At 37.4% G+C, this 25,802-nt stretch overlaps 1 protein-coding gene and 1 long non-coding RNA gene across 2 annotated transcripts in view; one reads left to right on the top strand and one right to left on the bottom strand.

Annotated features, from left to right (window-relative positions):
* Positions 1-17,640, bottom strand: part of LOC132659678 (uncharacterized) — a 55,544-nt gene extending 37,904 nt beyond the window's left edge. The window contains exon 1 of the long non-coding RNA XR_009600347.1: positions 17,514-17,640. This is a non-coding gene — a long non-coding RNA (uncharacterized LOC132659678). The remainder of the gene's footprint in view (positions 1-17,513) is intronic.
* The window catches only part of SEMA3C (semaphorin 3C), a 205,335-nt gene that overhangs the window by 31,342 nt on the left and 148,191 nt on the right, over positions 1-25,802 (top strand). The gene's annotated exons all lie outside the window — the stretch shown is intronic.

A 25,802-nucleotide genomic window follows, 5' to 3' on the forward strand; every position in this document is an offset into this window, starting at 1 on the left:
AAGGACTAATGCTGAAACTGAAGCTTCAGTATTTTGGCCACCTGATGCAAAGAGTCGATTCATTGGGAAAGACCCTGATGCTGGGAAAGCTTGAAGGCAGAAGGAAAAGTGGGTGACAGAGAATGAGGTGGCTGGATGGCATCATCAACTCAATGGACATGAGTTTCAGCAAACTCCAGGAGATAGTGAAGGACAGGGAAGCCTTTGGTGTTGCAGTCTATGGGATCGCAAAGAGTCCAGACACAAGTGAATGACTGAACAACAAATATTTTGCTAAATATTACCAGACAAAATAACACTGCCTGGAGCATATGTATCAATGTGTACATAAATTTTTGTTTTATTATTTTTAAGTATTATGACATCTTTATCTTTGTTTCTGTTCTTTTAATGGAGCTCAGTGTTACTCATCTTTAACAAAAATTATTTCACATTTAGCATTTGGGTTTATATACTTTTCATTTTTTAATCTTGGAGATTATCTAGAAAAAGTAAATCTTTTGGAAATGGTCAACATAAACTGTATCTAAATGCTCCCTTGTTATTCTTTATGACAGTTGGCAGGAGTTTTAGCAGGGCATGTTAAGCTGTAACTACAAAGAAAAATAATACAATTTCCAAGTTCATGAAAAGTTTAGAAAGTTATGTATTCATTCAAACATAATTTATGTACTGTCTGACTGTACTATCAATAAGTAAAGGTACTGCATAGCAAACTAAAAAAATCCTAATTTGAAAATTCATAGTCAAAGTAGCACACAGGTTTAATCTTTAAACTGTAAATGCAGCAACCTTGTTCTCTTAGCCTGAATTTCCATTCAACTGTTTGTTTTCCTCAGTATCAAATCTTACAATCAATTAATTAGCTTCACACTGTTTTCCAGCATTTGTCCTTAGCTAGCTATCTTTCTTCTCTTTGAGTGTCCTGATTCTCATTCCTCCCTTCTTTACCTCTGAACACTCTTTTCCATCTGTGTGTTCTTGTCGTGTACCTGCCCGCTCATTTTCGCATTCCCTTCAGTTTTCTTCTCTGGTATTCTTGCAGGGAGACTGAAATTGACCTAGACGCGCAGCTAAGTCTGAAGACTGTGGTTTAAAATTTACTTAAGCAACCATTTTACCACTAAATCTTATACAGCCCCCAGCCCCCGCCAAAAGGAGGACCTTCCTTCCCTCTGGATATCTCCTTATTCCTTAAAGAACAAAAGAAATGTTGACTTTTAATGGATTTTTTGTTTTTTATGTTTTGGTGAAAATTCAGAAGTTTAATATTGCCATTCAGTGCCCTACATCCCCATACTCTGTTGCACAAGCCAGGAATCAAAAAATGAATAGTTCATCTACCTCTAATTCATTTTAGATCTTTACTTTTTAAGGGAAATTTCCCTTTTAGTAGATAGTAAAAAATAAAGATCTAAAATGAATTGTGCAAGAGTGAAAAAGTTGGCTTAAAGCTCAACATTCAGAAAACTAAGATCATGGCATCTGGTCCCATCACTTTATGGCAAATAGATGGGGAAACAGTGGAAACAGGAAGAGACTTTATTATTTTGGGCTCCAAAATCACTGCAGATGGTGACTGCAGCCATGAAATTAAAAGATGCTTGCTCCTTGGTAGAAAAGCTATGATCAACCTAGAGAGCATATTAGAAAGCAGAGACATTACTTTGCTGATAAAGGTCCATCTAATCAAAGCTATGGTTTTTGCAGTAGTCATGTATGGATATGAGAGTTGGACTATAAAGAAAGCTGAGCACTGCAGAATTAATGCTTTTGAACTGTGATGTTGGAGAAGACTCTTGAGAGACCCTGGGACTTCAAGGAAATCCAACCAGTCCACCCTAAAGGAGATCAGCCCTGAATATTCATTGGAAGGGCTAATGCTGAAGCTGGAACTCCTATACTTTGGCCACCTGATGCAAAGAATTGACTCCTTTGAAAAGACCCTGATGCTGGGAAATATTGAAGGCAGGAAGAGAAGGGGACATCAGAGGATAAGATGGTTAGATGGCATCACCAACTTGATGGACATGAGTTTGAGTAAGCTCCAGGAGTTGGTGATGGACAGGGAAGCCTGGTGTGCTGCAGTCCATGAGGTTGCAAAGAGTTGGAGAAGACTGAGCAACTGAACTGAAAAGGGAAACTAGAAGGTAAAGGGAAGAGAATTACCTTTTTTCAGAGCATATAGGCCAGTGGATTAGTTGGGCCATGCAAGCTGCTGGATGGTTGCATAGCCCCATGCTGCCATATGGGGTCTGTGTGACTCTGTGTCTTTCTCACCCCGATCTTTCCCCAAAAGCCATGTTCTCCTCAAGCCTTGCTGCCTTACCACAGAGTCTTATCAGATCTCCATTTTTGAGAGGTTAATTCAGGAAGAAGCCTAATACAAAATAAAAGTTGGCATAAGCGGAAAAGAAGCCAAGATGCAGGCTAGCTGTGTTGCAAGATGACAATACTAGAGTAGACAACACAGAAGTGATGGCACTTCTAAAGGAACAACTAACTACTAGGGTTGATAGAGGATCATAAGAGACCCATTCAACCGTTAGAGCTACTGGTGTACTCCAGTTGAGGTCCAGTTCACTATTGGGCTGATACAGGTGGTTGTAAGATGACTTTTTATGTTTCCCTTTCTATCTTTCCTATATATTTTTCTGTTTAGATCCTTGTGCAAAAGGTAAACTGAGATATACCTGTTTTTGACATTAGGTATATGACTGTGTGTGTGCTTAGTCACTCAGTTGTGTCTGACTCTTTGCAGCTCCGTGGGCAGTAGCCTGCCAGACTCCTTTACCCTCTGAGCCACCGGGACTTAGCAACTGAACAACACAACAAACTTTATTTATATAATAGTATCATATGCCTAAAGATCAGTTAATTTAAGAGTGAATTGTATAAGAAAACTTTTTAAATGATGGCAATTGAAAAAATCGATTTTTGTAGGATAAACTTTGCTTTAGATAGCTCTAGATTGAATCATCCTTCCTTTTTCCAGTTTACAGAAATATTTTAGAAAATGAAGTATCTGTTTGGATATTTAACAGGAGACTTTTTAGGTGTTCTGCTGTGTGTTTTTTAGTGTCCCTCATTTTTCTAGATCTAGGTAATTAAAAGATTGCATATATTACTAGACCCCTTTTTGTTTAAACTTAATCTATACAATTTTCTAATCATTCTTTGCTAATGTATAGCTTTGTGAGCATGTTAGAAATTTGGATTTGTTTTATTTATCAGTGATTAGAATTTCTGTATATTTTTATTTAACACCTTTATGAAAGTTTGCCACTTTTTGAGCAAAGAGATACATTTTTAAAATTAAAAGATTGCTATATCTGAACACTGGATGCAGGGAACACTGCCCTGCTTTGTCAGTTTACATAGGGAAAACTAATGAGGCTATAAAGAAATACTATCTGTTTTATTAGAACTTTTTTAGTAGTGAAACAGCTGGAAAAACAGAGTTAGTCGGCTGGCTTCCATTTTCCATTGCTTTCTGCCCATTAAATTCAGGTTTCCTCTTGTTCATGACCACATGCTCACCACACACAGACTCCTTAGTTTGTTACTTTAAGCCAACGGAGATTAAGCACCATTAGTAAAGACTAGTTTAGCAAAGGTTTTAACTAAAATAAATGGCGCTTTCAAAGAGAATCTTGATTTATGGAGTTTGTGTGTGTGTGTGTGTGTGTGTGTCTGGGTAAATCAGTAAGGAAAAAATCAGATCATAGTGGTTGGGTTGAGTGCCATTAGTCATTGAGACATGTTTTCTGTTGCAGTCTTATTTGTAGTAAAAATGTACAGTTTAATTGTAGTACAAATGCAGCTTTGCACAGCGGCAGTATTGTAGCCAATGACATTTCTCTGAGGCAAGACTATTGCTAATTGAAACTAACTGTGGTAAAAATGCTTAGTAGCAGCCTAGTGACCAGAAAGAATATGTATCACTTTACTATATTTAGAATCAAAATTTTGTTGCTGAAAGGGATATTAGATATCACTTAATCTGATAACTGAGACTCAAAGAGATTAAATGTCTTGGTTAGTAGGTAGAATAAGTAGAATTTGGGTATACTTGTTAATTGCAGATCAGAGAAGGCAATGACACCCCACTCCAGTACTCTTGCCTGGAAAATCCTATGGACAAAGGAGCCTTGTAGGCTGCAGTCCATGGGGTCGCTAAGAGTCGGACATGACTGAAGCAACTTAGCAGCAACATCAGTAGTAGTTAATTGCAGATAGCATTCCCACATCATCGTCACTCTCTTTTCTACCCATCCTCTAAAGGGGTACATGGAGAAATTGGAAATTCAGTGTGAAGGAAGATGAGACAAGATAAGAATGGAGCCAATCAGGCTTTAAAAATACATAATTGTGAAAGGTAAACTGACACCAATTAATTAGGAGCTTTGGGACTAAAAACAAATGAAAATTATTTGATTAAAAAATACCTATTATTTGCAATTTGATCTCAAGAAAGATGAAATTAAAGCATTTACAGTCATCTGCCTCCAAAAATCCATTAAGTGCTAATTAGCTGGTATCTGAGAAGGTCCAAATCTCTCTACATTGGAAACTTGCTCTTTAGTAAAATATATGACTTAAAAAACACACACACAGAACATCTGTTGATAGAAACATACATCCATGATCTCTACATTTCTGAAAAGTTCACATATTTATTGTAGGGAAAAAGAATCAGAAAAAAACAAGTCATGTAAGTTTAATTCTAACAAACATACTACTGCAATGATAATGTGAAATAACTATAAAGCATATGAAATGCAGTTTATATTCCACTTTATTTGGGAGACACAAAGAATTTATCTTTATTTTACATGTATCTAAATATAATTCACTGTGCTTTTTAAAATATTCTTTACCAATAGATGTCAACACATTAAATAAGAAAAATCAATATATTCTAATACACTCTGTTATGCAACTGCCACAAGAAAATTGTAATTCACAACGTTCAGAAACCAGTCTGAAGTATTTGTACTGTCTACCAAGGGAAAAATTATCTCATTGTTGTACTATAAATTGCATATTTATTTCATAACAGTGGCAAAAATGGGTTATCTTTGAGAGGTAGGATTAGTTTTCTCAGGATTCATGTGTGACAAAGGCTAAAACTCAAATGAATCATAGCAGTAGTATTCAAAGAACAGAAATGTCTTCAGTTACCTTTCAGTCATGGTACAGCATTAAAAGTCTTCTAACTTTTAAGGATTTGTTTACATTAAAAGTACTTGGCTATTTCATAATGACTAACTGGCAATTTAAGTTAAATTTTTGATAGAGTGATCTTTCTTTAGTTTTTAGGAATTAGCTGATATATTCTGGAAATTATGTTAATATAATTACCTAAATTATTGATGAAATCTCAGAATAAGAGACTACATCAATACAGGATGAAAACTAACACAGTTCATAATGGTACATATGAATCTGACATGTCCCTTAGCCTTTCAGTATATTTTCTAATTTAAAATATTCTGATTGAGAACCTACCACATTTAAGGCATTATCTCCACTGTTGAGTAGAATATCAGTAAATGACTGATTTCTTGCTTTCCAGGAATTCACAATCCCATTAAGAAGATGAAGAGAATAATAACTATAGAGCAGATGACATTGTTTATGATTAGTGTTGGAGGCTAAAGCGATAAGGAAAAAAATGAAAGTGGGGATATAAAATCTGAGCTTTACCTGAAGCCTGAAGAAACAATACAGTTTAAGAATATATAACCAAGAAAGATGGTAGAGAGTGCATCTGATAGACAGTGGTATAGAAATCAATTTCTCAACTCAATCTGTTTGAGTCTAAGACAGCATGTGATGAATTTGAACAATGTTGACTATAGGGATTAGGATGAAATGGGATTGGAGAAACTAACCTGGCTAATATGTGGTCCTAATGATGAGGCTGGTTGCCATAGCAAGGCAGTTGTGTGGAATTCAAGGTACAACAAAAGGAGAATGAAGGACTAGGCAGGAAATCAATGTAAAATGAACTAGTGAAAGGGATTATTATGATTTTTTAAAAAGTAGAAACTCTGGATATCACATTTTCTGCCTCTTCCTCATTAATTATCTAATGAAAGAGTTTAGGTACAAAAGATTTCATAAGGTTTAGTACAACTTCAGACTGTCCAGTGCAGCACCATTCCTAGCTTCCATCCCTTTCTGGAGAATGGTAGAATAATCAATAGTCAATGTCAAAATACTCCTTCAGAATAAAATTACAAGAAATATAATATTTTTCTTGTTAGAACAATAAAAAGTGGAGAAAAAGATGATAATATAGCCACACATTCCAGACTTTAACAGTGGAGGTAGTTATTCAGAGTAGGAGTTTTGTTGGGAACTTGAGCAGATGAAGAGCAAAGTACTTTACACCTAAATCATTAGAAATGCCTGTTTTAAAAAAATGCATGTTAGCTAGCATGTTTTTCAGTAGTCTATATTTATGGAAAATGATTTACTGGCTAATACTCAACTCAGGAAAGATCACTGCCCCTAAGGTATCTATTAGATATAGGATATTATCTTGCTCTTTTTTCCCTTCTGTTTCAAAGTGTTTTAGTGTATCATTTTCCTATCATGTCTAGGACCTACTTCTATCTCCCTTTTAGACAGTGTACACACTGAACTTAATCACAGTTAGGTCTATAATAAGAAGCAGAGAATTGTCTCAAAAGAAGAAAACATCATGACTGTCTTTTAAATATTGTGCATATACCCCCAAGGAAAGAATCCATGTAAGTGAAGGATATAAATTATTTTGGTATTATAATGATAAAAAAGACCCACATTAACTGGTAAAATTAAAACTGATTTATAGATACAATTCAATAATCTGTCCTGTCTCCTATAAAAACACTGATATGTAATCAACTTTAACTATGAAATATCACAGAGAACTGCAAGATGAATTAAATGTCAAAGTGGTCTTGGTGAATTTGTACAGTGATAGCTTATTGTCTCCTGTAAATATATTACCTACACAAGCCAGTTATTTTATATGTGATTCTAAAGTAGTACCATTATGCTGAGTGTTTATATGGTTAAATGAAACAGCCTACTTTGGGTTCCCTGCTGGCTCAAGTGGTAAAGAATCTGTCCGTAATGTATGAGACCCAGTTCAATCCCAGGGTCAGGAAGATCCCTAGAGAATGGAGTGGCTACCCACTCCAGTGTTCTTCCATGGACAGAGGAGCCTGGTGGGCTGCAGTCCATGGGATCACAAAGAAACAGGGACAACTGAGTGACTAACACTTTCACTTTGATTACCAACAGAAAAATAAATGGAGGAATATATGTACTTTAAAAATATTAACTGTTTCAGACTTTTGATAATGTTATTATCCTAACTATATATTACTTTTAGAAAGACCAGAGAAAAATTAAATTTTCGTAGTTGATCACTGTTGCTTGAATTCCACAACTACAATTTCTAATGCTTTTTATATTCAAGAGTAAATGTAATAGTAATACCATTTGCTAGTTAGCATGGGGAAAATATTCTTCATTTAGGAAAGTGTAATAGTTCATTATCTGGAGAATATTTTTTGTATAAGAAGGCAAAATTACGAGTCTTTGTCACTTTGTAATTTCTAGTTTGATTTTGAGTATTATATTTAGCAGAAAAGTTAGGACATTTTTTTTTCCAGAACTTAAGAAAATAGTTTGCATAATTTTGTTTGTTCTTTAAGGAAATTTGGCACTTCCTTCTTTGAATATAGTTTTATCAATTTATCTTACTCATGAACTTTATTTAAAACAAGGGGAAAAGCATGAAAAGGAAACATATTTATGCCTGCTTGTTTTCTTTGCTTTTTCTGTTCTCTTTTCCTCATTTCCATTCTGTTCTTTGTATCCCAAATTATTTGAAGATTTCATGTGTGTAATGTGATGGGTGAAGTCCATGAAGATAAGCTGGTCCTATAGGCTATTACTACTACAGAAGTAGTTGAGATATCATGAGGAGGAGGAAAAGTGGGGAGATTCATTCTGCAACAGGCCGTGCACGGTGAAGAGGGACAATTATCAGGAGTTTGGACTCAAAAGGGATACAGAGAAAATATGGCTGAGGGTTTCAATGATTGGTGAGACCCCCTCCTATCTCACTCATAGACTATTTGTAAATTTGCTAAGCATCACAGATGCTAAAAGTGTCCAAAATTTCAGTGGAAGCCAACAAAAGGTGAAATTCACAAGCCTTATTTTACATAGTGTAGATGCATGTTGATTGTTCTGAACCAACAGGTGAAAGAGAAAAAACACAACAGAATTTGTTGTAGAATTCCTAGATTTGTAACTGTATCAACCCCAGAAACATGGTGTCTGAAGCAAGATTCACCACATCTTGTAAGTGCAGAGAAGCCTCAGGTAATATATAGATTGAATGTGTATATACTTCTCAAAGAAACACTGACATCCAGTACTACAATGATCATAAAATAATAGCATTGCACCTAAATAATGCATGCATTTGCTGCATTAGGCATTTGACTGGTGCTTTGGATTTTGGAGAAAGTAGTAATATGCTAGAAGAATTGCTGCTTTTGAACTGTGGTGTTGGAGAAGACTCTTGAGAGTCCCTTGGACTGCAAGGAAATCCAACCAGTCCATTCTAAAGGAGATCAGCCCTGGGATTTCTTTGGAAGGAATGATGCTAAAGTTGAAACTCCAGTCCTTTGGCCACCTCACGCGAAGAGTTGACTCATTGGAAAAGACTCTGATGCTGGGAGGGTTTAGGGGCAGGAGGAGAAGGGGATGACAGAGGATGAGATGCCTGGATAGCATCACTAACTCGATGGACGTGAGTTTGAGTGAACTCCGGGAGATGGTGATGACCAGGTAGGCCTGGCGTGCTGCGATTCATGGGGTCGCAAAGAGTTGGACACAACTGAGCGACTGAACTGAACTGAACTGAACTGAATATCATATGGCCTTTGATAGTATTTGTCTAAAGCCTTGTCAGAATCTAAACTGTCTCTATGGAGACATTTTTCTGATACTGAGCTTTTGGTTCTTCTTTGATGTTTTTGGAACTCCATGAATTTTGTAGTGTGCCAGACTAGCTGGTAAAGGTTACTTACTGCTGGACATGTATATTTCCACCTTCAAACCAACAGATTAGAAAAGTAGAAAGTATATATAATAAAATAACTCAGCCAAACCTCAAGTGAAGAGCAACTTTGGTCATTTTTTGAGTCTTTAGATTTAGTTGTTTATAAGTGGTTTCCAAAGTTTATTTTACCAAGTGCCCTTTCAAGATTTTAAGTTTTCTGAACTTACTTTCATTTCTTTATACACTCTTAAACTTAGCATTAATTTTTATTGAGCTTTATGGAGAAGGCAATAGCACCCCACTCCAGTACTCTTGCCTGGAAAATTCTGTGGACGGAGGAGCCTGGTAGGCTGCAGTCCATGGGGTCGTGAAGAGTCTGACACTGAGCGACTTCATTTTCATTTTCTTGCACTGGAGAAGGAAATGGTAACCCACTCCAGTGTTCTTGCCTGGAGAATCCCGGGGACGGGGGAGCCATCTATGGGGTTGCACAGAGTCGGACACAACTGAAGCGACTTAGCAGCAGCAGCAGCATGGTCTATATAGAAAAGGGTGCTACAAGCAAAGGGAAAGATATCTTTGGAACTTTGAAAGACCCTTCCTTAAGAAAGCATTTGCCCCTATCAACCACGGAGGAGATAATAATTCTAAAAAAAGTTTTCTTGTTTTCTTTGCCTTGCTCGAGCCATTGTAAAATTTTATCCAAAAGTGATAGCAATGGATATTAAAAATTTACCTATTGAAAATAGGATAAATTAAATTGAACAAGTGCCCAGATTCTCAAAGACAACAGACATTTTAACCACAATGTAAATGCCTTCAATATGCCAAACTTCTAAAAACAAAGTTTCCCCTAACACACATCTAATCTGATTCATTTCTGAACATTTGAATTACTTTTCCCAATTATGAGGACAATAGACTACATATGAGGAAAGCAAGCATTTGAAGAATGAAGAATATGCCTTCCAATTTTACATAAAGTTGCCAAAGTTATGATTTGAATGATTATTCACCCACTCTCAACTCCACGCGGTTGTCTTCACTGAATTAGTTATTTGTGATTATGCTATTTAAAATTGTCGTAAATGGGAAAATATTTGTATCATTGGACATTATTTAAGAGGGTGCTGCAAATAAATCATTTTTTCTTACAGTATATTAATAGAATGTGTCCTCATTTTTGTCATCATATTTATGCTTAAGATAAATATAGCTCAGCCTTTAAAACACTGTGCTCTATTTGGAAATGTATATAATTATTTTGATTTGATTATTTTATTTTATCTAAAATAATATGGAAAAACTGGCAGACTTTATTTTTTTGGCCTCCAAAATCAATGCAGATGGTGACTGCAGCCATGAAATAAAAACATGCTTACTCCTTAGAAGAAAAGTTATGGCCAACTTAGGTAGCATATTCAAAAGCAGAGACATTACTTTGCCAACAAAGGTCCGTCTAGTCAAGGCTATGGTTTTTCCAATAGTCATGTATGAATGTGAGAGTTGGACCATGAAGAAAGCTGAGCGCTGAAGAATTGATGCTTTTTAACTGTGGTGTTGGAGAAGACCCTTGAAAGTCCTTAGGACTGCAAGGAGATCCAACCAGTCCATCCTAAAGGAGATCAGTCCTGCATATTCACTGGAAGGACTGATGTTAAAGCTGAAACTCCAATACTTTGGCTACCTGATGTGAAGAACTGACTCATTTGAAAAGACTCTGATGCTGGGAAAGATTGAGGGCAGGAGGAAAAGGGGATGACAGAGGATAAGATGGTTGGGTGGCATCACCGACTCAATGGACATGAGTTTGGGTAGACTCCAGGAATTGGTGATGGACAGAGAGGCCTGGTGTACAACAGTCCATGGGATCACAAAGAGTCGGACATGATTGAGTGACTGAATTGAACTGAATACTTATTATAACTAATAATGCATAATATATTTGTAACCATGCTTCCTTAAGGATACGTTTTGCAGGTTAGACTAAATTATCATTTCAAGCCAATATAACAGATGCCAGATCTGTTACAGGAATGCGAGGTAATATAAGAAAGAGGAAATTCATATGTTCTGTACTAAAAGATGGCAAATAGATGGGGAAACAGTGGAAACAGTGTCAGACTTTATTTTTCTGGGCTCCAAAATCACTGCAGATGGTGACTGCAGCCATGAAATTAAAAGACGCTTACTCCTTGGAAGGAAAGTTATGACTAACCTAGACAGCATATTAAAAAGCAGAGACATTATTTTGCCAACAAAGGTCCGTCTAGTCAAGGCTATGGTTTTTCCAGTGGTAATGTATGGATGTGAGAGTTGGACTGTGAAGAAAGCTGAGCACTGAAGAATTGATGTTTTTGAACTGTGGTGTTGGAGAAGACTCTTGAGAGTCCCTTGGACTGCAAGGAGATCCAACCAGTCCATTCTAAAGGAGATCAGTCCTGGATGTTCTTTGGAAGGACTGATGCTAAAGCTGAAACTCCAGTACTTTGGCCACCTCATGCGAAGAGCTGACTCATTGAAAAAGACTCTGATGCTGGGAGGGATTGAGGGCAGGAGGAGAAGGGGATGACCGAGGATGAGATGCCTGGATGGCATCACTGACTCAATGGACATGGGTTTGGGTAAACTCCAGGAGTTGGTGATGGACAGGGAGGCCTGGCGTGCTGCTATTCATGGGAAGAGTCAGACACAACTGAGCAACTGAACTGGAACTGGTACTAAAGAAAATCATGAATAATAATTATTTGCAAATTTATTTATAACACATAAGGTGATTGATTATATGTAACACAGGGTATTTAGAATTGATATTGAGACCTAATTCTAGTTTTAATTTTACTATGTCTTACTCCTTTAAGCTTCACAAACTTTCCTTTTCTCATATTGAGATTAAAATAATTATAACTACCTTTTTTCAAGCAGGGCTACAGGGAGATTAAATGGAACATAAAATTCAAACTCAGCAACTCATGCGAAATGTTGACCCATTGGAAAGGACTCTGATGCTGGGAGGGATTGGGGACAGGAGGAAAAGGGGACGACAGAGGATGAGATGGCTGGATGGCATCACCAATTCGATGGATGTGAGTTTGAGTGAATTCCAGGAGATGGTGATGGACAGGGAGGCCTGGCATGCTGCAATTCATGGGGTCGCAAAGAGTTGGACACGACTGACTGACTGAAGTGAACTGAAAATTCAAAACATAAGTATAATTCAGTTCAGTCACTCAGTCGTGTCCAACTGTTTGCGACCCCGTGGACTACAGTACATCAGGCTTCCCTGTCCATCACCAACTCCCAGAGCTTATTCAAACTCATGTCCTTGAGTCAGTGACTCCATCCTATCATTTCATCCTGTCATCCCCTTCACCTCCTGCCTTAAATCATTCCGAGCATCAGGGTCTTTTTCATTGAGTCAGTACTTCGCATCCGATGGCCAAAGTATTGGGAGTTTCAGCTTCAACATCAGTCATTCCTTCCAATGAATATTAAGGCTTGATTTTATTTAGGATGGACTGGTTGGATCACCTTGAAGTCCAAGGGACTCTCCAGAGTTTTCTCCACCACCACAGTTCAAAAGCATCAATTCTTTGGAGCTCAGCTTTCTTTATAGTCCAACTCTAACATCCTTCCATGACTGCTGGAAAAACCATAGCTTTGACTAGATGGACCTTTCTTGACAAAGTAATGTCTCTGCCTTTGAATATGTAGTCTAGGTTGGTCATAACTTTTCTTCCAAGGAACAAGCGTCTTTTAATTTCATGGCTGCAGTCACCATCTGCAGTGATTTTGGAGCCCCCAAACAATAAAGTCTCTCACTGTTTCCACTGTTTCCCATCTATTTCCCATGAAGTGTTGGGACCAGATGCCATGATCTTCGTTTTCTAAATGTTGAGTTTTAGGGAAACTTTTTAACTCTCCTCTTTCACTTTCATCAAGAGGCTCTTTAGTTCTTCTTCACTTTCTGCCATAAGGGTGGTGTCATCTGCATAGCTGAAGTTATTACTGTTTCTCCTGGCAATCTTGATTCCAGCTTGTGCTTCATCCAGTCCAGCATTTCTCGTGATATTCTCTGCATATGAGTTAAATAAGCAGGGTTACAATATACAGCCTTGACGTACTTTTTTCCCAATTTGCAACCATTCTGTTGTTCCATGTCCAGTTCTAACTGTTGCTTCCTGATCTGCGTACAGGTTTCTCAGGAGGCAAGTTAAGATAGTCTGGTATTCCCATCTTTTTAAGAATTTTGCAGTTTGTTGTGATCTGCACAGCTAAGGCTTTGGCATAGTCAATAAAGCAGAAATAAATGTTTTCCTGGAACTCTTACACTTTTTTGATGATACAGTGGGTGTTGGCAATTTGATCTCTGGTTCCTCTGCCTTTTCTAAATCCAGCTTGAACATCTGGAAGTTCATGGTTCACGTACTGTTGAAGCCTGGCTTGGAGAATTTTGAGCATTACTTTCCTAGCATGTGAGATGAGTGCAGTGTATGGTATTTTGAGCATTCTCTGGCATTGCCTTTCTTTAGGATTGGAATGAAAACTGACCTTTTCCATTCCTGTGACCACTGTTGAGTTTTCCATATTTGCTGGCATACTGAGTGCAGCACTTTCACAGCATCATCTTTTAGGATTTGATATAGGTCAATTGGAATTCCATCACCTCCACTAACTTTGTTCATAGTGATGTTTCCTAAGGTGCACTTCACTTCGCATTCCAGGATTGTCTGGATCTAGGTGAGTGGTCACACCATCATGATTATCTGGGTCATGAAGACCTTTTTGTTTACATCTTCTGTGTATTCTTGTCACCTCTTTTTAATATATTCTGCTTCTGTTAGGTCCATACCATATCTGTCCCTTATTGTGCCCATCTTTGCATGAAATGTTCCTTTGGTATCTCTCATTTTCTTGAAGAGATCTCTGCAGCTGCTGCTGCTGCTGCTAAGTCGCTTTAGTCGTGTCCGACTCTTAGCGACCCCATAGACGGCAGCAGCTCACTAGGCTCCCCTGTCCCTGGGATTCTCCAGATAAGAACACTGGAGTGGGTTGCCATTTCCTTCTCCAGTGCATGAAAATGAAAAGTGAAAGTGAAGTTGCTCAGTTGTGCCCGACCCTTAGCGACCACATGGACTGCAGCCTACCAGACTCCTCCGTCCATGGAATTTTCCAGGCAAGAGTACTGGAATAGGGTGACATTGCCTTTTCCGGAAGAGATCTCTATTCTTTCCCATTCTATTGTTTTCTTCTATTTCTTCGCATTTGCATTTCAAGTATAAGGTTTAATCAAAATATGTTTTCTCCCTAAACTAAGATACAAAATACAGCATACTTTATTTCATTAATTAAACTTAATAAATTTATTTAGTATCAATAATTGTCATTATAAATATTTAAAATGTGGTTTCCATCTAAGGATAATCAAAATCAGTTTAAGGGTCATTATACTTTTGAGACATGGAACAGAATTAGTGGTGTAGACGAAAAATCAAACAGCTAAGAATGGTACCAGACCTTCCTCATTCTTTGTTAATAACAGGGTAAATATGTATTTAGTGTATACTTCCTTCCTTTCAGATATCTCTTCACTACTTTATTATTATAGTGTGTGTACTGTGTGTAACGAGTGCATGCTTAGTCGTGTCCCACTCTATGCAACCCCATGGATTATAGCCCACTTTGCTTCTCAGTTCATGGAATTTTCCAGGCAAGAATATTGAAGTAGGTTGCCATGTCCTATTCCAGGGGATCTCCCTGACCCAGGATTGAACCAGCATCTCTTGTGTGTCCTGCATTTGCACGTGGATTCTCTACCATAGGCACCACCTGGGAGGCTACGTTAGTGTCACAAGCTTACTCTTTATGTCAGTATCTCATCAAAGTTCTCAGAGTTCTTTCATTTTATGTTTCCTAGAGGCCACCTAAGCAATCATCTCTTAAGTGGTTTAAGGGGGAAAATTGCCAGTAAACATCTTTCTAAAATGTTTCCTGCATGTTATAGTATATAAATTCATTTATCTTTAAAACCTATAGAGACTTCTTTAGACAAATAGTATTAGTCTACATTCAGTTCAGTTCAGTTCAGTCACTCAGTCGTGTCTGACTCTTTGTGACCCCATGAATTGCAGCACGCCAGGCCTCCCTGTCCATCACCAACTCCCGGAGTTCATCCAGACTCACATCCATCCAGTCAGTGATGCCATCCAGCCATCTCATCCTCTGTCATCCCCTTCTCCTCCTGCCCCCAATCCCTCCCAGCATCAGAGTCTTTTCCAGTGAGTCAACTCTTCGCATGAGGTGGCCAAAGTACTGGAGTTTCAGCTTTAGCATCATTCCCTCCAAAGAAATCCCAGGGCTCATCTCCTTCAGAATGGACTGGTTGGATCTCCTTGCAGTCCAAGGGACTCTCAAGAGTCTTCTCCAATACCATAGTTCAAAAGCATCAATTCTTTGGCGCTCAGCCTTCTTCACAGTCCAACTCTCACATCCATACATGACCACAGAAAAAACCATAGCCTTGACTAGATGGACCTTAGTCAGCAAAGTAATGTCTCTGCTTTTGAATATGCTGTCTAGGTTAGTCATAACTTTCCTTCCAAGGAGTAAGTATCTTTAATTTCATGGCTGCAATCACCATCTGCAGTGATTTTGGAGCCCCAAAAGATAAAGTCTGACACTGTTTCAACTGTTTCCCATCTATTTCCCATGAAGAGATGGGACCAGATACCATGATCTTCGTTTTCTGAATGTTGAGCTTTAGGCCAACTTTTTCACTTTCCACTTTCACTTTCATCCAGAGGCTTTTTAGTACCTCTTCACTTTCTGCCATAGGATGGTATCATCTGCATATCTGAGGTTATTGATATTTCTCCTGGCAATCTTGATTCCAGCTTGTGTTTCTTCCAGCCCACCTTTTCTCATGATGTACTCTGCATATTGTCCTCCAAACTACATTCTGTATATAGACTATTTACTATTGATGAACTAAAATTCAAATTACAGGCTTTGGAATATCTAAGATGACATAAAAATCAATATTCATAAAGCTTCTGTACTGGATTATGTTAAATAGTTGAATATTTCTGTAAAGAGATGAATATCTTTGGAGTCTTAAGATTGTTTTTCCACGATAGATATGTAATTACATGAAATACAATCTCAGTTACTCTTTATATTTCAGATAGGCAGTGCTTTCAAATCTGTGTTATAATTAACTCGGAAGTGTGGAACCTGTAACCAGCATCTCAATAACTGGTTTGAAAGATTGAAGATAATAATCTAACCTTTGCCTCAAGGCTACTGTAGTTTTCATTACTCTAATTTGTTAGACATACTACCAGTACTTTGATTTGGTGATTTGATTCATCCATTTAGTCTTGGTTTAGGGAGTTTAACCACTGTTTTAATTCTTCTGCTTATTATAAATTCAGTATATTTCCTGAAGATAGAACTCTAGTGAGAGGCACTCAAAAACTCAGTTATAAAATGTCAGAGGGTCACTCTTTTCTCTTTATTAACATTAGTTCTTCAACCTGTCTGTTTCTGTTACACCAAATTGAAATAATTGTTTGGGCACCAGCTAAAAATTGCTAGGTTCAATCTGTTTAGATATTGAATACCTCTGTCCATTTAAAACTTTGGCTACTTTAAAAAAATTTTTTAATATTTAAATAAATGTTTCAGGTGAAAATGTAAATTTACTTGATATATTATGCTTTAATTTGCATCTGCTCTATAAAATTACATAGCTCCATTAAAATATAAACCTTTTCATGGGACATTTTAACTTAACTATCTAATAACTCTGAGTATAAACTAAACACTGAGTGAATGACAATGCATGCCTTAGTTTTATTAAAAAAACCTGTTATTGATTTTACACATAGATGTACACATTTAAAAAACCCTAGTGATCAGTGTTGGAATGAGAGAAAAATCCATCAATATTTGTTACCTAGAAATATTCTAATAACTTTCTTATTGGTCTTGTTATAAGGAAATATTGAGTTAGTGAAATTTTTAAATACTTATATAAATTCAGCTATATTTTCAGCATTAAAAGCAAGACTGAATTCTGGTGACTTTTTAGCACAAAGCTGGCTCAATAAATTTTAACATATTACATTTAACTAACTCCTAGAATTCTGAATCTTTGCTCACTGAGCAATTTCTAAAAGTTGTTTGCAATGGGAAAGCCTGAGAATGCAAGTAATCCTTTAAGAAGTTTAATTTCTGACTGTAAGTATTAACAGACTCAGCTGAGCCTTATACGTGAACATATCAATACATATTGCATATACAGTATAAGTTTATTGCACGAATGCCAGCTTAGAAACACTTTACCAGCTGTTAGAAATAAATTCACAAAAGTAAAGAAAAAAAATAGACAATATGTGCAAAGCTATAATTAATTAATTTGCTGATTGATATTTACCTTTAGATGGCATCTTCAACAGGACATGCATTCAGTAGTGATTAACTGTCCTTCAATTTGAATTAGTTTGAATGGGTAATGTGAGTATGCTCTGGACTGAGTGGGCTCTTAGAAAAGCACAGCTGCTTTATAATCTTGAAGGGGAACAACTGAAACTAAAAAAAAAAAAAATCAATATGTCACCAGCAGGTTTGTTGTAATAGATGCTTAGCACAGCAGGTTTGTATGAGCTAATGGCTTATTAGGCATGACAAGACAGTTATATTAAATGACTGCATAGGCAGAATCACTGGGGCAGCAAGGCGTGCAACTATATAAATGCAGTGTTTTCTTGGCAGAATGAGGGCCAGACAGGAGTATGGGTCAGAGTTCATAGGTACCTGTGTTGGAATATACTACTGAAAACATTTTAAACATAACAAATTTACATGGATGTAACACTCACTTTGAATTTACCCATGCATTTAAAACTCATTATCAAATAGCTGTTAATTTTTATTTTAAATGATAATAATTTTATATGAATTTACCAATGTACCATTTTCTTTTAAAGGCAAAAGTTATTCTTTACACAATTAATCTAAGGATCAAATAGGGGGAAAAGCTATGTTCCGAATGTCTGAAAAAATTACAAGAAAGTCTATGTATATTTAAGAGATCAGGTAATAGTCTGCTTCAAAAACAATATACAGAGAAAAATCCCAAGATGTAAAACATTTAACAAGTTAAACTCAATCATAATGATTATCTTCTTTGTCTCATTCTAAAGTGAAATATTATCACCATATTGTAATCTTATGAAAGCTTGCAAATGAAATGAGCTCATAAAAAGAATGACTTCAACTCACCAGTAAATTATTTTACATATACTTCCTCATGGGAACCAGAGATTTCCTTAGAAGACTTTTATACAGGCACTAAAGCTATGTTTTTTAATTCATACACTGGCCTTAATGTTTATTATTCTCTAGTTAATTTCACAGTTTTTCTCTACAGTCAACATATTATTACAACCTGAATTGTGATGTTTCAACACAATCTTGTGACCTTTTAGCAGAAATTTATGGTATACATTGAAGCAGTAATATACACATAAAGAAATTCTTCTACAAAGAAACAGTTACTTCAGTATTTCTGCTGAACATGTGGCTAGAGTTTACATCTTGGCTACCTTGCACAAGCTTCTATGAAAAACAGTTCTACTGTTTGTATGAGAATAGACTGCTGATGTTCTCCCATCAAAGAGGTTAAAGTTTCTACTAGGGCTTTCTGTTTAGATTGCTGGGAGACACTTGCTGCTCATCTTCACTATAGAATTGTCCGTACAAAAGCCTGTAAAAACACAGTTTTTTATTCATTTCTTCACCATAGTATAGCATAGTTGTATTTTTTAAAATCAGATATTCTTACAATGTCTCTCATGTTTGAAAAGTTAGTTAATTTACCTTGATTCTTCCTGTAACAGCCTTTTGATCTTGGCCCAGTCTCAAATTTCCCACCTGTAAGTGTTTCTTACTTGTAAAATTCAAACGGATCCTTATATCTAAAATATTTCAAAGGTTTTAAGGGAAATAAGTTTATCAAATATATGAAATTTTACTCATATATGTCAGTATATAAAATTAGGGATACATTTCTTTTTCTTACAACTGTTTTTATGACTATAAAAGGAAAATAAATCTATCTATGAATTAAAATTTAAATTTGAAGCTAGTAAAATTCAAATGAAGAGCGTTAACATAGTAGATGTTTTTTACTGAAATGCCAGTTTTATTCACAAAGTAACCTTGACACTGACTGACTCTCGAGATTAGGGCATAATTCCTTGCATTTATCATGGTGCCTCCCACTTAGTGTGGACGCTAGAAACATTTCTTATAGGAAATAATGGCTACCAAGTGAAAATGAAAGATGAGTGATGATTCTTGCAAATTATGGGTTATGCTGGTATGAGGTAATTTTGTTGACATCTTGGGTCTTTTCCTCATGATTTAAAGATATGCTTTGATACTGTGAAGGGCTGCAGAGCAGTGAATCACTGCAGAGCTGCTTGTGAAGTATGTCTTAGGAAAAATTGGGAGCTTTTATTTGTGTCCAGGGTGGAAGGAGCAGCAAGAAGCATGCATGAGTCATAGGACAAAAACACAGAATGCCATTCCAGAGAGAGTGGTGACCTTATGTCTGAGGATGCAGAAACCAAATTGGGGAAATAAGCTGTCTTGTCTCAGAAGTTCATGTAATGAGGATAAAACCAATTTTTTTCCCTTAGAAGGTTATACCATTGAATTATAGAATTACTTTTATTTGATATTCCAAGTGAGTTACCTCTGCTTCGGTTTGAAACTACCCCAGATGAGACAGAGTCCAAACATAGACCTTTCTTAGCCTATTACTGCTGTTTGTAATTTGGAACAAGGGATACTGTTAAAGGTGTATGCTTCTGCCCCCTGAGAGTTGGAACAATTTCTAAATTCCATGTTTCCTGTGATGTACTTAGGTAGAATCTACTTTTCTAGGCCCCTTTCAATTTTAGAAAGAAGCTAAATGTTCGAATTAGCAATTTGTACTTTTTTTTTTTTAACTGATTGCTAAATATAAAAAGAAGTATGTATGGAAGGTTGTGGCATATTAGCAAATACTCGAGAAAAAAATGTATTATAATAGTAAAATATGAGAGAAGTCATTACTTTGTGGAAGAGAACGCTTGTCTCCTAAATGCCCAGTGTCATGGAATGTCAGGCCATGGAATCCTCATTCTTTTATTCCAAGTGTGTTTACTATCATTCCTGCTTTTTCAAAAATGAGTTTAAATGCATTTCACTTGTTGATATGAACCTTCCATTCAGGATCTTTTTCTCTTTAAAATTTTCATATGTGTAGATCCATTTTTATGTGGAAACTGTCCAACTTAAACATTTGCGGATTAAAGTTTTCCAGAGAGCTCTCAAAGAATTCTATGGGATGTCTTTACTGTATTATAAGACTTATACCAAGAAAAGGGAACAAAGACCATATCCAATTAAAACAAGGAAAGAACTCTTGAACCCAGCCATGCATACAAGAAAAATAAATTGTTTGAAGTGAGACATGAGGTAATCGTGACTCCTCAAGGGAGAAGCCAGTACTAATCTGGCTTCTAATGTGCTGGTTGGAGATGAAATGTTTCATTGACATTAGCGCTTAACAAATCACCAAATGTTCGATGAATACTTACTATTTCAGGAGCTCTGTTAAATGGTTTTTCTTCATATGCTCGCATTTCAGCAAATATGTAAATTATATGAGGCACAGTTGACAGTGTTAAATACCAGGGGAAAAAATGCATTTCCTAAAAATTCCAGAATGTATTCTGAGATTTTGCTCAGTGCTATACAGTGATTCAAAGTTATTGCTACAGTCTAGCCTATGAGAAAATGAAAATACTAGAAGGCATATTGCAGTTTAGGCCGTGAAAATACTTCCCAGTAAATGAAGACTGTGTTCATAGACATGACTAACACATCTCATTTCATATATTGAGATTATTTGAGATGGGATAGGAACATTTTAGTGATCTAAGCCTTGCAATATTGAATCATAGTGTTTGGGGAGCTAGATGTAGTAACGTATACAATCACTTATAATGACTAATGTTAACTGTCAATGTGGTTCTTTTTCACATGATCACAGCAAATTTAGAAAATGATCAGGACATTTAAAAGAATACAATCACTTCCTAGGTACCCAGAGTTTCTGTATGCTATGATTTTTCCCTCTTAAAGCTATATTTAGGTTTTATTTAAATAAAATGTATTCCAAAGTATTTATTATTATATTAAATCAACAGAATCACTGAGTAGTTTATTTCATTATTTTCAGCCAGTAAACAATATTTGTATTCATTTGTAGCCAAACTTTTTCAGCCTTTTATGATTTTCAGCATTCTTTCTTTGTCACTACAAATTTTATGTGGTTTGACATTTTCTTCTCACACTGTCTTTATGATAGTGCACTGGCTCAGTTCAAGTTTGGTTCAGTCACTCAGTTGTGTCCAACTCTTAGCAACCCATGGACTTGCAGCACACCGGGGGGTTTCGCTGTCCATAACCAACTCCAAGAGCTTGCTCAAATACAGGTCCATGGATCGGTGACGCCATCCAACCATCACATCCTCTGTCTTCCCCTTGGTTCCTGCCTTCAATCTTTCCTAGCATCAGAGATTTTTCCAATGAGTCAGTTCTTCAATTCAGGTGGCCGAAGTATTGGAATTACAGCTTCAGGATCAGTCCTTCCACTGAATATTCAGAACTGATTTCCTTTAGGATTGACTGGTTTGATCTCCTTGAAGTCCAAGGGACCCTCAAGAGTCTTCTCCAACAAAACAGTTTAGAAGAATCAATACTCTGGCGCTCAGCTTTATTTATACTCCAACTCTCATATCCATACATGACTAAATGGACATTTGTCAGTAAAGTAATATCTCTGCTTTTTTAATATGCTGTCTAAGTTGGTCATAGCTTTTCTTCCAGGGAGAAAGTGTCTTTTAATTTCATGACTTCAGTGATTTTGGAGCCCCTCAAAATAAAGTCGTTAACTGTTTCCATTGTTTCCTTGTTTGCCATGAAGTGATGGGACCAGATGCCATGATCTTAGTTTTTTGGATGTTGAGCTTTAAGCCAATTTTTTCACTCTCCTCTTTCACTTTCATCAAGAAGCTTTTTAGTTCTTCACTTTCTGCCATAAGGGTGGTGTTATCTGCATATCTGAGGTTATTGATATTTCTCCCGGCAGTCTTGATTTCAGCTTGTGCTTTATCCAGCCTGGCATTTCGCTTGATATACTCTGCATATAAGTTAAATAAGCAGGGTGACAATATACACCCTTGACGAACTCCTTTCCCAATTTGCAACCAGTCTGTTGTTCCATGTCCAGTTCTAACTGTTGCTTCCTGATCTGCATACAGATTTGACAGGAGACAGGTTAAGATAGTCTAGTCTGGTATTCCCATCTCTTTAAGAATTTTCCACAGTTTGTTGTGATCCGCACAGTCAAAGGCTTTTGTGTAGTCAATAAAGCAGAAGTAGACATTTTTCTGGAACTATCTTGCTTTTTCAATGATCCATTGAAAGTTGGCAATTTGATTTCCAGTTCCTCTGCCTTTTCTAAATCCAACTTGAACTTCTGGAAGTACACTGTTCACATACTGTTGATGCCTGGCTTGGAGATTTTTGAGCATTACTTTCCTACCATAGAAGATGAGTACAATTGTGTGGTAGTTTAAGCATTGTTTGGCATTGCCTTTCTTTGGGATTGGAATGAAAACTGACCTTTTCCAGTTGTGTGGCCACTGCGGAGTCATCCAAATTTGCTGACATATTGAGTGCAACATGTTAGCAGCATCATGTTTTAGGATTTGAAATAGCTCAATTAGAATTCCATCATCTCCATTAGCTTTGTTTATATTGATGCTTCCTAAGGCCTTGGAAGAAAAGTTATGACCAACCTAGATGGCATATTCAAAAGCAGAGACATTACTTTGCCAGCTAAGGTCCAACTAGTCAAGGCTATGGTTTTTCCTGTGGTCATGTATGGATGTGAGAGCTGGACTGTGAACAAGGCTGAAGGCTGAAGAATTGATGCTTTTGAACTGTGGTGTTGGAGAAGACTCTTGATAGTCTCTCGGGCTGCAGGGAAATCCAACCAATCCATTCTAAAGGGGATCAGCCCTGGGATTTCTTTGGAAGGAATGATGCTAAAGCTGAAACTCCAGTACTTTGGCCACTTCATGCGAAGAATTGACTCATTGGAAAAGACTCTGATGCTGGGAGGGATTGGGGGTAGGAGGAGAAGGGGATGACAGAGGATGAGATGGCTGGATGGCATCACTGACTCGATGGACGTGAGTCTGAGTGAACTCTGGGAGTTGGTGATGGACAGGGAGGCCTGGCATGCTGCGATTCATGGGGTCACAAAGGGTCAGACATGAGTAAGTGACTGAACTGAACTGAACTGAACTGAACTGCATTTTGAACTCTTTTGTTGACTGTGAGGGCTACTCCATTTCTTCCATGACATTCTTGCCCACAATAGTAGATGTAATGGTCATATGAGTTAAATTCATCCATTCCAGTCCATTTTAGTTCACTGATTCCTAAAATGTTGATGTTCACTCTTTCCATCTCCTGTTTGACCACTTTAAATTTACTTTGATTCATGGACCTGACATTCCAGGTTCCTAATATTGTTTTTTATAGCATTGGACTTACTTCCATCACAATTCACATCCACAACTGTGTGTTGTTTTCACTTTGGCTCCATTTCTTCATTGTTTCTGGAGTTATTTCTCCACTTTTCTCTAGTAGCAGCCTATTGGGCACCTACCGACCTGGGGAGTTCATCTTTTGGTGTCATATCTTTTGCCTTTTCATACTGTTCATGGGGTTCTCAAGGCAAGAATACTGAAGTGGTTTGCCATTCCCTCCTCCAGGGGACCATGTTTTGTCAGAACTCTCCACCATGACCCATCCGTCTTGGTTGGTCCTACATGGCATGGGTCATGTTTTCATTGAGTTAGACAAGGCTGTGGTCCATGTGATCAGTTTGATTAGTTTTCTGTGATTGTGGTTTTCATTCTATCTGCCTTCTGAAGGCTAAGGATAAGAGGCTTATGGAAGCTTCCTGATGGGAGAGACTGACTGTGGAGGATACTGGGTCTTATTTAGATGGGCGAGGCCATGCCCAGCAATACCTTAGGAGGGGCAAAATTGCCTTTAGAATCAGACCCCATACCCGTCAGAGATGCTTGAATGGCTCAAAGAAAATCTTGTATGCACCAGGACCCAGAGACCCCATATAGACTGTATCAGATCTGCCTTTGAGTGTTTGAGTGTCTCCGAAGGTACAAGCCATCAGTGGCCTACCGCAGGGGCAGGGCCTCTGGGTGCAGTAGACCTGGGTCACACAGTGTGGGGCATAAGCCCTCTTGGAGGAGGTCGCCATTAACCCCACCATAGACCCTTGAAGCAGTAGACCCACAAACTGCAGAAGAATTAAACCAAATAAATTCTCTCACTGTTAAGAAACTTCTAGGACCCACAATAGATATCCCAACCTCGGGATCTGGCAAAGGGACTGAACCCCCAGGGAATTTGACTTTGGAGGTCGTTGGGATTTAAATTCTGTAAATTACAGAACTTACACATGACTGGGGAAACAGACTCTTGGAGGACGCAAACAAAACCTTGGGCGCACCAGGACCCAGGAAAAAGGAGCTGTGACCCCACAAGAGACTGACCCAAACTCGCCTGTGAGTGTCCAGGAGTCTCCAGCTACAGGGTCGGGGGCACTGAGTGCAGCAGTGCACGGGACCTTTTGAAGGAGGTCACCATTATCTTCATTACCTCCACCATAGTTTGGTCTCAGGTCAAAAAACAGGGCAGGAACACAGCCCCACCCATCCACAGAAAATTGGATTAAAGATTTACTGAGCAAGGCCCTGCCTATTAGAACAGGACCCAGTGCACTGATTAATCAGGAGTTTTTAGTCCTATTCATTGGTTATCTCCACAGGGAACAATATCAGTCCAGTTCTGTAACTTTATTTCAATACTGCTGCTGCTCCTGCTGCTGTTATGAAACCAATTATAGATGCAAATAATTCTTTCCATGATTACTAAGATAAATACCACATGTAAGAGAGGATTGATTTTTTCATACTACAGAAGATCAGCTCTGGGGAATGTAATAGCAATTGTAGCATTGTTTCCTAATCAGTTACACATGCAGAACTCTTCCAGTGGTGCTATAACTTGTCCATTATTTCTTGTACGCAGTGTGTAAAACTCAGAGTGTACTCAGAGAAAGGTTTTAATCTCTTTTCTTGGGAGCTAGTGCTGCTACATTAATGTTAAAAATCAACACCATAAACTGCATCTTACTGGTTGTTTTTTAATATGACCCAAGATTAGCTAAGAACTATAGATAGAAGGAGATGGCAACCAGTACTCTTGCCTAAAAAATCCCATGGATGGAGGAGCCTGGTAGGCTATAATCCATGGGGTCACAAACAGTCAGAGCAACTTCACTTCACTATAGATAGAATAATATTTGAGTTTCTTTTGGAAGAATAATAGTGTTGGTCTTAATGAGTTCTTGGGTAAAATGATTGATAAACTTGAGACTCTTGTGTGTCTGTGTGTCCCCGGGCAATAAAAAATAACAGGCTTAAAACTTTTTGGTAGAAGATCATTCTTTAAAGAAGCAACACTGTACATCCCAGCAATCAAAAAGTTACAGTTGCATAAGAATGAT

This window comes from Ovis aries, chromosome 4, assembly GCF_016772045.2.
Source record: "Ovis aries strain OAR_USU_Benz2616 breed Rambouillet chromosome 4, ARS-UI_Ramb_v3.0, whole genome shotgun sequence".
Taxonomy (NCBI): Eukaryota; Metazoa; Chordata; class Mammalia; order Artiodactyla; family Bovidae; genus Ovis; species Ovis aries.